The following is a 17,026-nucleotide window of genomic DNA, read 5'->3' on the forward strand; positions in this document are numbered from 1 at the left end:
ACGAACAAGTGTCAAAAGGAATTCTGACCGTACAGGCACGTGTGGAGGAGAGTAAAAGGGAGTATGTTTGCCATAAAATAAAAAACATTGTACGACCTAGGAAGGACGCCATACAGCCAAGCAAAAGACGACAGGAAATCACAAGTGATCCACCGTATAGCCAAGCAAGAGAAGATATTGTACATGACACATCATACAGCTCAAGAGGGGAATAAGTATCACCGTATGGGTAATAACCAGCTAGTGAATTGGGTCGTACGGACTCAAGGAGAACACAAGTTAATGCACCATACAGTCTTAAGGAAATCACAAAGCCTATACGACAATTTGCAAGTTCTAGAAAGATTGTACCAAAATCTAGAGAGAGCTTTGACCCATGCGGAGAAGAGAAGAATAAACCATACGGCTGGAAATTTGCAGGAAGAGACCTGGAGGTGCATTGTAGGGCTGAAGAGAGTAACACAATTGCCATACGAAAGTCCATATAGCCTAGGAAGAGCACAGGACGACCAACTATAAAAGACAAACATTGTCATACGGCTTGGTACAGTGAGCATAAACCAGGAGTGAGCATACCGTACGGCCCATATAGACAAGCAAGAAGAAGAAAATGTCAATCTGAAGGAGAGGTTATAGCACTGTACAATCTGGAAGGATATTGTACACAATATGACATAAAAGTAGGGTAGGAGGAGAAGCAGGTAAGCCGTATGGCCAACAGAGGAAAAGGTACAACCATCAACTAAAGGATTGAAGTCACCATACAAACATATGGACGTGAGGAGGCAATAAAGTGTGTCGTACGGCCTTGAGGAAAGCACAAATCAGACAGCCACACCGTACGATACGGTCGAGCAAGAAGTGGGAAGCAAATTAGGTCATACGCCCATACGAACGAAGGAGAACACATGCAGAGGTGTCGTACAGAGATATGGGTTTAAGGAGTGAACCATACAACCAAGCAAATGAGTACAAATCAAACAGCTAGTACATTGAGATACTGTACGGCACAAGGACAGTGACATACTTTGTTGTACAGAATACACTACAGAAGCATTGCATCATGTAGTTGTACGTCGTACGGAGTTAAGTTGTGATATAATAAAACTAAAAGGGATCAAAGAAGCCGCACTGATAGAGGTACAATAATAAAGTTACCCTTCGGAGGTTGTACCAGAGCATTCAAGAGGAAGGAGTCGTACTCTTTAGGAAGCAGGAGCCATAATTTTTTTTTTTTTTAAAGCAAAAAAAAAAAAAAAATTCACAATGAATAACGTATGATACCGAAGGCAAGGGAAAGACATAAACAGGTAGTAAAACATAAGCGATTGATAGAAAGAGTGAGGGATTGGAAGAAAATCACAAAAATATGGTGTTCCATGGACTTTTGTGTGGGTTTGAGAGTGCTAATTTCGTCTTGGCGGCAGGGGCGATGCCCCCTAGACCCCCAGTCAGTGCAGTTATCAGTCATGGGAAGTGTGACGAGCTGATGAGACCTAAAGCTACTACAGGCATATAGTGTTTGTGTGCCAGAGGTGGAGGTGGCGAGAGCATTGGAGCAAGTCTTTCGAGAGGGCTGCTATGCTTTAAGGCGCTCAGAGTAGGTGTTGGACAGGAGGCTGTCTTGGTGGATGCATAGAGAGCTCGGGAGGAGCTAATCATCTAGTTGGAGACAGTAGAGCAACACTTGGCTCAGTGTACCCAAGAGTTGGAAGCAGAGAAGGCGGCACAGGTGGCTATCAATGTCAGCTTGGCTAAGGAGACAATATTGTGTTAGCAGAGACTGCAGATGCAATGTGTTTTGGAGACCAGTTTGGTGCAGGCACGAGATGAATGTGAAAGTGGTGTGACGAAAACATATCTATTTTGTTATAGTTAGTCAATTAATGTATTCCGTTTTTTAATTGTTGTCCGGAGACGACTTTTCTTTTGGGGGGGATGATGTTGTTGGAAAAATCTATATTGTAGCCGACAGGTAGAATTGTATCCGAACAGGCACGTAACAGTTGAGTCACCCCTTTGGGAAGGTATATATACACCATCTGGAATGGACTTTGGATCATTGTAATGAGAATTGTTATCATCATTGTAATCAATCATATCGACTATTGTAGTATCTTCTGTATACATGTGAATAATAAAAGGAATACTTATGTGTTACATGTTCTTGTATATTGTTTGCATGCATTAATAAACCGTTTACCCTATACGGTAAACAACTTTCATTGTAGAAAGAGGTGCAGTGGAGACCATTGGCATTGATCCTGATTGTATCTTCGTTGTGACTAAGCAAGATTTAGTCTGCACAACTGAATTCATAGGTGCATGATGACAGGATTGTGTCATGAAAAGCTCAAAACCTACTAGAGATGTATCAATTGGAAAATCTTTGAATACACTTCCCAAATGTTCATATTGTTCATTTGCTAAAATGAGAGGAGCGGATGAAGAAATAGGACGAACTAATGTGTTGACTTCTGAAACTAGAATAGAAGGTGTGAAAACAGTGGAAAATGAATCCACATCATCATATATCTCATCCAGAAAAGGTGCTTCACGCATGGATGATGCATGAGTTTGTGCAGGTCTTGGAGGAGATATGATCATAACTTCTCCTTCTTCTTCCTCATCTTCTTCGTCTAATTCTGTCTCTGATTCCTCCTCTAATTCCTGAACTGGTTTATGGATCTGAGATGATTTAGATCCCTTTCCGCCCTCCAACTTGAATTTAAGAGACTTCTTTGCACCATAAGAAGAAGCTCCATCTTTACCTGTTATTTCTAGTTGTGACTTCCTTCCAAAAGGACCACAGCTTCCACAATCCAAACCCAATTTCGGACTAACCCTTTTGAGGCCTTTAATTTTCAGCCACTTGTTGGTGTTTGCCAAAATGGATTGAAATCTATTACGAATGGATGTACCTTCCTTCTGCTGTCATTGAATGGGAAAAGGGCATCCTTTATCAAAACCTACCTGATTAAATTCGAGATCAAGAACATTGCCATCATCTTCAATTTGGAAATTCGATGGGATCTCAAGCATGTTAAGATCAATGATTTGTTGCAAAGTTAATCTACAGTAATCCATCTTCATTATATCCAGTTCTATTTGCATGTCCATCCAAACATTCTTGATGCTATGAACATGTGTGAAAGCCCTCTTGATTTGAGAATTCATCTCTCTATAATCAAAGTCAAATCTGGCTTTGAATTTCTTCAAAGTGATCAGCTGCAATTATGCTTCCATTTTTTTGCTTTATGTATAGAATTGATCAAATAATTGCCAATTACCAAGGGTTTAGCAGAAGAAATACCAAAACCAAGCCTATGCAAAGCATGCTGATCAGACTGAACTTCCATTAGTTTGTTCTCGGATGCGCAAAATGTTTCAGGCCAAAGTCAAAGACGATCAAGGATGCTGATGGCAGAGTTATTATTAGTCTTGATCCAGAAGTTATTGAGCAAATTTTCAAAGTGCCACATAATGCACAATGCGTAGATCTAAGCAAAGAATCATTTTTGGAAATATGGAATGAGAATAAGGGAGATTATCAAAGTATGTAAATCAATACTCAAACATGTCAATAAGCAAAGCACTTCAACATGCAAAGCACTTCTTCAAACATGTCAACAAGCAAAGCACTTCAACATGCAATTTGGAATTTGGAGTTTGGGAAAAAACCAAAAACATGAAAATGAACCATTTCATCATTTTTAAAGGAAAATAACACTTTCCATGGCAACGAAATCAACAAGTGTAAAACATCAAAGCTAAAACATGCACAAAATCAGCAAGATAAGTGCAAATTTATTAGCAAGAAGGAAAATGTCCACTTACATGATGATTATGTGCCAAAAATGGAGGGAAAAGCTCCAATACTAAAAAATTCTCCAACAATGTTAGACCTTTTCAAACTTTGCAAAAGAAATCCGTAGTGGGCAGCAAATGAGGCATTTTTTATGCATAATGCCAAAAATGTGCCTTAAGAATGCTCCCAACTTCAACGTTTTTGTTCAATGCAAGCTATTTGGACGTTTTTGGGAAACACGTGAATCTCTAAGTGCAGTACATGTAAGTTTCACTTCCAAATGCAAAAACGTGACCCTTGGTGTAATACAAATGAATGTATATGCCAAAACAACCCTTCTCCAAGCAAAAACATGATTTAAATCACTCTAGAATGGACGTTTTTGGAGAAAAGCGTGACTGCAAATCATCATAAAGAGAACATTTTTAGCATGAAAAGAAACATCTATAACATGGAAATGCCAAAGATGCAAAAACGTCTCTCCTCCTTGAGATTTTCGAATCACTCCATGATCAAATCCAAGTGTTTGAGTGAAAAACGGGTTCTTGAAGGGCAACCACATGAAGATTTTTCATAAAACGGGTTTTGGAAGGGCAAAAGCATTTGTTTCAATGTAAAACACACCTTTTGGAGGTGTATGCATACATTAAAAATGTTATATGAAGCAAAAGCTCACCTTTTTGGGTGAATATGCATGCTTCAGTTATATGCATATGCAACTCAAAGCAAAAGCTCACCTTTTTGGTGCATATGCATATAACACATATAGCTTATCTTTTAGATGTCATTGCATGTTTTAAGTTTACATGTACATGTAGCAGCACCAAAAAGGTCCACTTCTAAGTGTTTTTACGCTGTAAGTTGAATTTTACATGCAATGGCATGAAAAATGTCCACTTTTAAATAATTTTACACATTTAAGTGATAATAATAAACACATGTCAATTTAATTTTGATAAAATATTACTTAAGTGGGACATAAATTATATTTACATTATCATATTAACAATATAATGTGTAAATATCATTTAATAAGTAATATTTACTAGAGCATTTGATTCAAATATCAAAAATTAAACTGAACTATACAGTCAATATAGTCACTTAAGTGATAAATCAAAAAGTAAACTCAGCTTAAAATATAACATAAAGTGCAATATAGTTACTTTTAAGCGAAAATTTAAAAGATAAAGTAACTTAAAAGCATAACATAAAGTGAATTTCAGTTATATTTTTCAAAAAGTGAATGTCAAATTAAAAATATAACATGATATTTTTAATTCGTGTAGTTGCATCAAGAAGGTCCACTTTGTGGGCACTAAAATGGTCATATCTTTTGACTGACAACTCCAATTAAGCTCTAAGTTGGATCAAATCAAAGGGAAAACTGAAAGCAATGACTTAAGAAAAAACAAAGAACTAAAAACCAAAAAACACACACTCAAAAACAAAGAAAATAACAATGAAGGCCTCAAAAATCAAGCATGGGCTCGACAAATAGAAAAACAAAAAAGACTTGACGAAAGCCTTCAGTAAAAGAGTCCATTATATCAATTGACATTGACTGATTGATCAATACAAACCAATTAAATAATTAACTAGAATCAGAGAAATGTGAAACTAATTTGAAAAAATTTCGTACGGTTACCTACATTTTGTGGTGACAAAATATAGGACAACAAAAGGAACAGTTGGTTATGGATTATGGTTTAACAAAGAGAGAGACAGAGAGAGATTTTACACTTTGTGAATATACTGATTTTGATTGAGCAAGAAATTTGGATGATAGAAAGACTACTAGTGGAGGTGCATTCTTCTTGGGTAAAAGGTTAATTTCCTGGACCAGTAAGAAGCAGGATTGTATTTCACAATCTATTGATGAAGCAGAATATGTTGCTGCTGAAAATAAATCTACAAAAGTCATTTGGAATAAGTAGATGATGAAAGATTTGAAGGTATACGTTAATGAACCAATAGTGATTTACTGTGATAATTCAAGTGCTATTAATATTTCAAAGAATCCTATACAACATTCAAGTACAAAGCATATTTCAATTAAGTATCATTTCTTAATGACAAAGTGAATACGAAGGAAGTAAGATTTCATAATGTGCCTACTAAAGAGAAGACTACAGGTATTTTCACAAAACCTTTACCGAAGGATGCATTTGAGTATCTATAAGGTAAACTTGGGGCCATAGCCCCTCCTAGTTAGTGTAAAAGATGTTTGATGTGGCATCAATCAAATGCATTATCAAAACACTATTTCCCTGGATTAGTGTGTTCGGGACTTCTCCTTAGAGTGAGCAGGTCATGTGTAGTTTGATGATGCAGATTTTGAGTCAACCTTTTGAAGTCAGTTCAGAGCTATGATGTCCTTGGCCCTTTCACCTTTGATGTCAGGCGGGGGGGGGGGGGGGAGGATAGATAACTATGAAAAACATAAATATGAAAGGGGGAGAGATTGTGTGAAAAATGATGTTACTATTTAGAGGGAGAGATATGTTGAAGACATGGAGAGATTGTTGAGTTGGACATTCTAATAGAATGATCAAGTGGCTATATTATGACTTTGTGCATTGTTTGGTGTTTCACTTCATATGTTACCATCAATGCCAAAGGGGGAGATCGTTGGAGATTTGGTCGAGCATGTCATACATTGTTGAGGTGTGCTAACATTAGTGTTTTGTCATTAATGTCAACATAAATATTGTGCAGTGTTCAATTTGGTGATTTGAATGGTTCAGTTATTCTATTGAATATCTATTGTTGTGATTCATGCTGAAGGTTCTGAGATGTCTATAATTGATCTTGCCAACTTAGAGAAGTTCACATGTTGATTTGAGTGAGTTTTGGTCAACTTGTTGGCCACCAGTATTACAGTGTTAATAGTGTACACAGGTCAAGTACTTGGTTCGATATGAGCTGGATTTGATGATTTAGAGGTTGCGAAGCTGGAATATCTCCATGCCTTATCATTGTAGCCACCGTTACTATCGTTCATCATTCTAAGTACAACAAGCTATCTTTTGATAAGACAAAGTTTGGTAGTATAGCATTCTTGATGATCAATGTTGAAGATGAGCATGGATTTCGAGTTGGAATTGATGAGAAGGTTCTAAATGGCATTCATGTTGTTGTTGGTGTTCTTGGATCATGTGATGATCGTGTTGTTGGTCCACATTGATTGAGTTAATCAGAATCGCTATTTTGGTAGCATGTGGTTGTTTCTTCATCTTGGCCCTGAGTCCCTAACCAACTTGATGAAGTAACGTGTTGTGATTCATGGTGTTGTATTGACAAAGGCGTAGTGTGTTTGTAGTAGCCCAAGATTTGGGTCCTCTCTAAGTCTTAACCGACTTGATTTTTGATAGCATTGGTAATTGAGCATATTGTTTGGTACTAGGCCAGCTCATGTACCAAGTGGTTGTTTATTATTTGTAATCAGTATAAATGAGAGATCATTTTTTATTTGAGAGAATGGAGTGTATATGAGGATGATACGAGCGAGTTGAATGTGAATTGTACTTCATCGAAACTATGCAATGTATAAGCATAGAAGATGTTATTTGTCAATTCAGAAAGTGGACGGAAGGAATTCACATGCAATATATGCAACTTGAGAAGCAAAGCAGATGTTCAATTTTTTAGGTGAATGGCAAATAATTATTCTCTGTATGAAATAAACTGATCAGATTCTGTATTATATATTTAACAGTTCTTTCTCTTTTTTAATGACTAATGTCAGGAAAGCTAATATAAATGCTACTGAGACATTACAAGTGGTATTTAGGCAGATAATATGCCTCCTTGCCATCACACACAACCACCAGGCGATCTGGGACACTATGAGCCTGCATGTCACTTTTCCTGTCAAGAAAACAGCAAACCAAATTAAAAATTTGAGAAGAAAATTAAATGAAATGAAACGATATTTTATATAACATCAAAGAACAACATTAGAGAAATATAGATGACTCTTGGCAGTATGTAATAATAATCTAGACTAGATTTCAATTACCTTGAAACTAGCAAGTTTTAAAATGTCTAAATTTGATAAGTTCCCAGTAAAATTCCCCGACTAGAATTACTTTGAAGCAGCTAAATCCTTAAAAAGCACTTACTTCTTTTCTATGTATTGTTTTTGAGTGTGTACCATCACTGACTGCTTCCTGCATTCGGAGCAGATATATTCAGCATTATTACAATCCTGTGCACATGAACAGGTATAAATTGGTTTTAATGATCTCAATGCATATAACTGAAATTGTTTAGAAACCGGAATGAATGAAATAAAATCGATTTATTATTGCATTAACAATGAAATCCTTAATAGAGTTTAGAGACGCTAATTATAGCGTAAAGAAAAAAGAAAGGTTGTCTTAATAAAGACCACATCTATAAATAGAAATGAAAGACCAAACTAAAAAGAAAGCCTAAATGGCCATTAACTAGAACTAGCTATATATAGCGAGATACTAAATATATTAAAAACATTCTAATAATAACAAAAAGTGAAAGACCAGACATCAAAAGAAAAAAAGAGTGGTACAAAAAAAAGCCACTATTGTAGATGCACTTGCACCTTTTGACGCTCCTACAAGTTGCTGATGGGGAGAATCCCTCTATGGGGTACATATATGAGGTCATGGATAGGATCAAGGAGGGCATTAGATCCATATATGCAGGAATTGAGAATAAGTATGGCCCCATTTGGGAGATTGATAGGAGACTCTATAACCAACTTCTCAAGCCCATCCATGCAGCAGCTTATTACCTCAATCCAGCATTTCATTTCCGTAATAATTTCAGGGCAGATGGGCAAGTTTTTAGTGGCCTATATACAATGGTACAAAAGATGACTACTAATACAACAACTGCACTCAACAAGATGGACACAATTCATAATTCAATAGGGTGATTTTGCAAGTTGTTGATGGGGAGAAGCCTTCTATGGGCTACATATATGGAGGGCATCGATAGGACCAAGGAGGCCATTAGATCCATATATACAGGAATTGAGAATAAGTATGGCCCTATTTGGGAGATAACTGATAGAAGGCGGCATAACCAACTTCACAGGCCCATCCATGCAGCAGCTTATTTCATCAATCCAGCATTGCATTTCCGCAATAATTTCAAGACGGATGAGGTTTTTGTGGCCTGTATACAGTAGTACAAAAGATGACTACTAATACAACTGCTACACTACACAAGATGGTCACATTTCATAATTCAACAGGATGATTTTCGCAAGCAAGATGTGCAAAGATGCTCAGACAAAATTGCAACCAGGTAGAAATATATGTTAAGATTCTAAATTTATGCATTTTGATATTATAATTAGCCTTAAAGTTGGAAATGAGACTACCTTTTTTTTTTTTTTCCCCTTTTCCTTATTTCAGACAGATGGTGGAAAATGTTTGGGCCTACAGTCACACACCTTCAGAAAATCGCCATCATCAATTTGAGTCAGCCGTTCATTGCTTCTGGATGTGAGCACAACTCAAGCATGTTCAAGCACATCCACTGGAAGAGGCGTAATAGATTTTCTATGGATAGGTTGAATGATCTAGCCTTTGTTCATTACAAACTTGATGTTAGGACCAGACAGATTTTGGACACTGAATCCTCTCTGATCACTCTAGAGGAGGTTGATCCAAAGTCCAAGTGGCTCACTAAGTCTATCGGACGTGTCTTTGCTAATGAGGACCTTGAGTGGGTTAACTAAGCAGACATACATGTTGGGGTTGTGCTATGGCGGATGAGGAAGATAGACCACAATCAAGCATAACTGATGTTAATCAAAGTGGCACCTAACAAGCAAAGTCGATGGCTGCTCAGTCATCTAGGACTACCTCATATGCCTTTATAGGAGGGAGACATACTACTTTGAGACTGAGAATGAGCCAAAGCAAAAGCCATAGATTTTTTTTTGCTTACGCGTATATTTGAGAACATTTGATATCATGGATATCATGGATTTTATATACATTTGACAATATTTATAATTTTGTATATCCATACTTTCAATCTCTTTCAGCTACAATATATGTTTGTACTTATATGATGGATGTAAGTTTATGTATGTGATCAAATTAACTTCTATATGATGATGTTATAGTGTCTTTAAGCTTTATTCAGTAATAGGTGCATGAAACAAGTTTTAAATCATTAAAAATCTCTATATTTCAAGGTTTTTTTTCATTTTGTTGAGTCGCTACCAAGTCAACGGTTAAGTCATTCTCTAAGTCCGAACCTGGGAACTTTTGGTCTATGGGGCCATGAGCCAAAAGACCCTAACAACTTTCAAAATTAATTAATTATATTAATCTTCTAGATTTCTATAGAAAATATTGATTTGATGATGGTATTAATCATTTGTATTCTCTAAAGAAATATTAATTTCTGCCTTTCTTGTGTAACTATATTTTTTATGTCACTTTTTCCCCAAGATTCTAGACAGAAGAGATTTTGGCCTGCCAAATCTACATTGTCAAATCCAGACAATACAACATTTAACCTCTTGTATGTTGTACATTCAATATTGTACCCTTAACCATCTATGTGGTACCATTGAGAATTTCACAGCACATGCGGGGACTAGATTAACTCATGTTCTATGCCAAGATTCTCCCCAAGCCTAAAACATTGTCTCATCCTCAAAAAAGCCTTGTGAAATTTGTTGTGATTAGCCTCCTTACTTTTTTCAATGGCTCACTCTTGTATGCATGTACATCCAAGTTCCAATAGCTTGTTACTTTTGGTTGCTAGCCTTCCTCTTCCCTCATATGGTTGCAATCCTTCTATGATACAGAGCTTTCTTTGTTCATCTACCTCCTTTCTATAGTACTACCAATACTTCATATTCCCAGCATTTTCTTCTAAAATCATATGCATGAAGGGTGATGACATCCTTCATCTTCTACAACAAATTGTTTACCATCCTATCTGCATCCTAGAAATTGAACATTCAACAAAATTTTTATACTATTGCAGCACAAGTCCTTTTATTACGTATGAGATTTTTGCAATGGATGCAAAGGTCTAGTAGAGGAATTGAACCAGTAGGTACTCAGCAATCTTTTATATGGACATTGACATGCTTGTTCATATTCTTTGCAAATGTACGGGCAAACTTTATATCAGACTGTGATTTTACAGATTTTCAGAGTACTGATCTGATTGTCTCGTTTTCTGGTGATAACAATCCCAATGCATATGCACTAATTTCAATGTTCAGATTTGAGATATAAGTTCTGAAAATTATATTATTGATTTCTTCTGAAGTTCATTAGCGGAGATAAAACTACTTATATGTTTCAATGGTTTGTATCTCTTGATCTTGATCACATAAATATACTCACCAATAGTCAATCAGGGACAGACATGTCTATTCAATATAAAGAGACACTATGGTAAGATTAATTTATATTTCAAAGATCCTGACCATAATCAGGTGTTAAAGGTTAAATTAACAAGCAACTACAAACACAGATCTTAATCTGGGTTTGTTTATTTAACAAATAACTATAGACGCCGAACTAAATAATGTAAGGATCATAATCACAAGCTTAATGCATGATCAATTTATGGCAAGTTATCATGTTTGATTCAAGATAGAAGGTTCAGACTTTAACTTAGTATGATATGGACAGTAGGTAATTCAAGGATGATGGCAAGTATAATGGTTACATCTGTATGTATGTGTGTATATCAGTTCACCATGTGAACTGATATGCACACAGTGCACACATACAGTTGCCAGGTCTATCCTGAATCCTGACCGACACTACCATATCTTAACATTCTTCCAGGTGTCCCTTCCGATTAAAGGTTCCTTCATACTCTATGATGATGTCTAAGTATCCTTCTTCCTCAATAAACATCATCTTGATAAGAAAGGTCCACCTACATACATTAAGCTTGTGCTTATACCACCACCATGCCACTTTACCAACAGGATGTCATCAAGAGCCTCTAACCTCAAACCTTTGCTCTGAAATGCTCTTTCCATTTGTTCTAGGTATGCTACTAGGTCACCAACTCGTGTATATCTTGGTATTTTTATAGGTGAAATTCGCCCTTTATCTAGTATCCTCTCCTATTCTCTTCCTATGTTTGCCTCCACAATATTGCTAATTTCGTTCTTTTAAATCTTCCTTAAGCATACTCATTTTCCTCTCTCGTCCTTCCACTACCCAGGTTTCTGCAGTATTTTCTGAGTCTGTGCTTGATTCTCCACTTTATGCAACTATATCTCCCTCAGAGTCAGGTTCTCAGTCAACAACACTCCTAGGGATTCTACCCATTATATAATCCTCTACTTTTCCTATTATCATTCTCTTCATCAATCTTACTAGTATGCATTTCTTCCACAAATACGCAAGTCAATCTGGTTCCTCAAGGTAAGTATACAATCTTCCCATCTCCCTAGAATATGATTCACAATATGTTCTAAGAAAGAAATATCGAAGGCAAACTGCAAATTCAACATATTTAAACCAACAATAAAGAGCTACAGGAGTAAACTACTTACCCAGCTACTTTTATCTGTGGGATGCCAAGTCCTCTTGCACATGCCACAGAATTGTTTGAACTTGAATGCCTGCACAAGCAACAGATTACACAATAAACTGCAGAACAAAAACACATTTTATGAGATATGAATACTAAAATCACCACAAATACAGCATGTGAGATGATATTGTACCACCAAATTATCAATATCCTATATATTTAAGAAAAGATAAAAGCATTGATTCTAACAAATTCTTTAAGAGTATCTACAAATGCAGCCAGTCTCATGGGAATCATTTTTTTAGTTACACACATAATTTTAAAGGAAGTGTTACACCACAGCTACAGCAAACTATTTTATGTACATCTTTATGCTGCAGGGCCTGAAAATATTATTCACAAAATTAGGAATGATAACACATTTGATAGAATTTTTAGAGACAAACCTTATCTAAAAAAAGTGTTATGGCAGTCTATTATTCATGATAACTACGTAGCATATACTCGCGTTGAGACTCACTACTGGTAATGAGTTTTATTTAGAAGCTAAAAACACAATTTGTAATAAAAAAAGAGGATCATAAACTGTTTACCGTATAGGGTAAACAGATACTTATCACATTAATAGATTAGAATGTGACACAGAATAGATACTTTATTCATACAAGCACATATGCAACTCCAATTACAATGATGATCCTTCAAGTCATTTGGACGATAAACATATACTTCCCGAAGGGGTGACTCAACTGTCACGTGACCTTTCAAATACAACTCTACCTGTCGGCTATAGTTTTTACCAACAACATCATCCCCCCCAAAAAAAGTAAAGTCGTCTCCGGACGACAAAATAGAGACAACTTATACATCAAAACACAAAATATAATTTAACCAATTATTATATCAAGATTTAAACAACTAAGAAGAAGAGGGATGCGTCCATGGTGTAGTAGACGTTCCCTGTGCTCTACGCTCGTTCAGTTGTGCTCGTAGCTCACGCACTTGCTTGGTCCGTACCTCCAAATCTTCTTCGGCCTCCATCTGAATCTCCAAGGTTGTTTGCATCATTTTGGCAACCTCTCCAAGCTCTGCCTCCTTCTCTGCCACCTCCTGTTGTCACTGACTCTTCTCTCACCGAGCCTCATCCAACTGAGCCATAAATGCTAACCTCTCAGATTCCCAGGCTGCTCTTTCTGACTCCCTGGCTGCTCTTTCTGCAGTTAGGTCCACCTTTACTTTTGCTAACCTGGTAGCTAACTCCTCCCGAGCTCTCTCTGTCGCTACCTGGTCTGCCTAGCTCCTCCAAAGTGCATAATAAGCATCTCGATAAATCTAGACTACCTCACAAGTCAGAGTCTCTATGCAGCTCTCCACAACACGTGCTCCAGCTCCTGCACCACTGAATCCAAAGCATGTTTCTGCGCAAAGACCACTACTTGGCGAGCCCAAGTCACCACATCGGCCAGAAATGTCTCAAGATCCTCTCCCATCTATGTCTCCAGCCCTACTATAGGTTTTTGGATACCCATAGCCGTCTTCACTGCCTCTACCATATGCTCTGCAGTGCTATCCGTCGAGGGATGTGGTATCTCATCAATCTGAATCTCACCAATATCCTATATATTTAAGAAAAGAAAAAAGCATTGATTCTAACAAATTCTTGAAGAGTATCTACAAATGCAACCAGTCTCATGGGAATCATTTTTTTAGTTACACACATAATTTTAAAGGAAGTGTTATGCCACAGCTACAGAAAACTATTTTATGTGCATCATTATGCTGCAGGGCCTGAAAATATTATTCACAAAATTAGGAATGATAACACATTTGATAGAATTTTAAGAGACAAACCTTATCTAAAAAAAATGTTATGGCAGTCTATTATTTATAACTACGTAGCATATATTCGTGTTGAGACTATCACTACAGCTAATGAGTTTTATTTAGAAGCTAAAATCATAATTTGTAATAAAAAAGGAGGATCATAAACTACAGACTTAATATGAAAACAGAAATTAGAGAACTGAGAAGAAAAACAGTTCAAGGTCATTGACATAATCTGCCAACGAGCTCAAAATACTTCACTAGTTATAAGTACAAACAATCTGAAACAATACCGAATAGTTGAGACTAAGGCAGTGTACAGTAATTCTTGAATGTTTCCTTAGTATGCATAGCTAGGATAAAATTTCAGACACAGTTCAGATAGTTTGTTAATGAACCAGCTTAGTTTTTTAGATAGTTTCAGCAACTTGATGTAAAACTCTTTCAGCAGTTGGATCGGCATTCAATGCTTTCAAAGGGGCTCATGTGTGCATTGCTTTGACGATCTTTTTAGATATATTTTGATATATCCCCCTCTAGAAATTTCCAGCAATTCCACTGAATTTTATTTTTAAAGTTTTCTGACATTTCTAATTTTTTTCAATTGCAAAATTTAAATAATTAAATTCTGATTGAATTCATAAATGATACTGAGAGGCATTGCTTAAACAGCCTTCAATGAATTTCAAATTAGCACAAAAGCGTGGTATGAGTTGAACTTTGACACTTCCATAGTATTTTAACTCCTTTTTGACAGTTCAAATAATTCTTAATAGAAGCTTTATAAATGTACGAACACTGGCTCCAAATAGTTGCAACCTCTTCATGGTATTCATTCATTGATTTGAAGTCATTGAGAGAAAGGTTCTGACACCCATGTGAAGGTATGCTTCAAATTATGTATTCATTAATTTGAAGTCATGAGAAAGTTTTTACGCTCATATTTTGAAGGTACACTCTATTCTGATGGTTCCTTAATTTTTTATTTTACTAAGTTATAAGTTTTAAAACTATAGTGTTCCATCATCATGTCAAAAATAAAGGAACAACCAAAATAGAGCATACATTCTCAATGAGTTTGAATAGGTTGAATAAATACAATTATGATTCATACATTATAATTTGTATCTTGTTGTGAAGGTGTAATTTATTTTGGTTGTTCCTAAACAATTGACATGATGATGATGGAACACCACAGTTTTAGAACTCACAACTCAGTAAAAGTCAACCTGATTTTGACTTCAACTCGATGACTTGATAACAGCTTGGCAAAATAAAAAATAAGGAGCAAGTATACCTTACTCTATATTGTTGGACTTGATGACTTTAAGTCATTGAGAGAAAGGTCCTACACTTATATTATGAAGGTGTGTCCTATTGTAAAGCCAATGCCCACAGTGGTCCCTTATAGCTGCAATATAGATAAAATCAATGTATAGAATCATGGCTTCTCCTCTATGATACTGTTTGTATCTTGTTCCTAAGGTTTGCTCTACTTTGGTTCCTTAATTTTTGACATGGTGATGATGGAACACCATAGTTTTAAAACTCATTTAGTAAAAATCAACCTGATTTTGACATGGAATCAATGACCTGAAAAAAACTTGGCAAATTAAACAAAAATTTAATTCATTTAAAAAGCACATATTTTATACAAAACACAGTGATAAACTACGACAACAAAATACATGAGTCTATATAACATTGGAGAGTTGTTTTCGATTAAAAATAATCAAAAATGTAAAACATTGCACCAACACTTGAATGCAACAATCCATCATATGATATGAATCTTGTGCTAGTTGAAAATTAGTATTAAAAAAACTACAATTCCATGCAAGTTGCAAGCTTACAAAAATTAATAATTATTTCTTTCATGTGTACATCCTAATGATGGTTGGGGTCCTACTCATTGTGATAGGTTGTGGCTCCGCTCTCAAACAAGGTTACAATTGCTCCTCAAGATCAGCATCATCATCATAATGTCATTGTTGGTGCAATTTAATATTCACTAATTACAATTAATTAATCTTACTTAGGATAATGCATTTAATTGTAGTTTGCACCTCAATTAAGCACATGGCATAGGAGAATTCCACTCTAGGTGGTCATAGATGTTATCTCAATCTACATTTAGTGCAAATATCACATTATCATCCTCATCATCACACATACTTCATTGCATAATGGAGGATGATCCACCTTTGGTGTACATGTGATTCCACCTTGTGTAGTTGATAGCTTATCTTCTCTTTATCTTCGTCTTATCACCTTTCCTATATAAGGAGGCCTATTATGTATATTTTAATCAATCCATTGAATGTCAAGGAAGACCATTATCAATAATATCATTCTTGCATCTTAATGCAATTGTCTTGCCAATCTCTTGTAGAAGTTATCTTGGTCTTTCATTTGATCTTGGGGGTGTTATAGAGTCATCTAAAACTCTAACAATCATCCATTCCAATGCCTCCTGCTGCTTTTTTGCACCCTTCTCCACTTTTTCTGAAACCTTTCATGCTTGTCTCTCAAAATCAGCAATCCTATACTTTCTAAACATGGGATCTCATCCTAAACAATCCAGTTCATATATGGATTGTTTAGGATTGTCCAAGACGATCCCCTCTTGAGTATCTTAGCCCACCGCATTTTTGATGGAAGGCAAAGGTTTATTGCACAAACAAAGTCATTGAAGCAACAAATAGAATCCACTTCCACTCATTTTTTGTTACATTCAAAATTCTTGCTTAATTAAAAGTGTTTTTTATGGCCATCAAGACTTCAAACGAAATTGAATTGGTTGGTTAAATTCATTATTTATTTAGAATTACATGAGGAAATGAAGTGTTAGTTGTTTGTTATGGTTCATGTGGA

The 17,026-nt window shown here is 36.0% G+C and overlaps 1 pseudogene across 1 annotated transcript in view; it reads right to left on the reverse strand.

Moving 5' to 3' along the window:
- The window catches only part of LOC149567140 (histone-lysine N-methyltransferase ATX4-like), a 154,419-nt pseudogene that overhangs the window by 63,460 nt on the left and 73,933 nt on the right, over positions 1-17,026 (reverse strand). Inside the window, exons 4-6 of the transcript XR_016362350.1 lie at positions 12,348-12,416; positions 7,933-8,018; positions 7,589-7,678 (exon numbers count right to left, since the gene is read on the reverse strand). The product of XR_016362350.1 is annotated as a histone-lysine N-methyltransferase ATX4-like (transcript). The remainder of the gene's footprint in view (positions 1-7,588; positions 7,679-7,932; positions 8,019-12,347; positions 12,417-17,026) is intronic.

This window comes from Cupressus sempervirens, chromosome 3 (genome assembly GCF_028749045.1).
Source record: "Cupressus sempervirens isolate cs-2001-9-10 chromosome 3, ASM2874904v1, whole genome shotgun sequence".
NCBI lineage: Eukaryota > Viridiplantae > Streptophyta > Pinopsida > Cupressales > Cupressaceae > Cupressus > Cupressus sempervirens.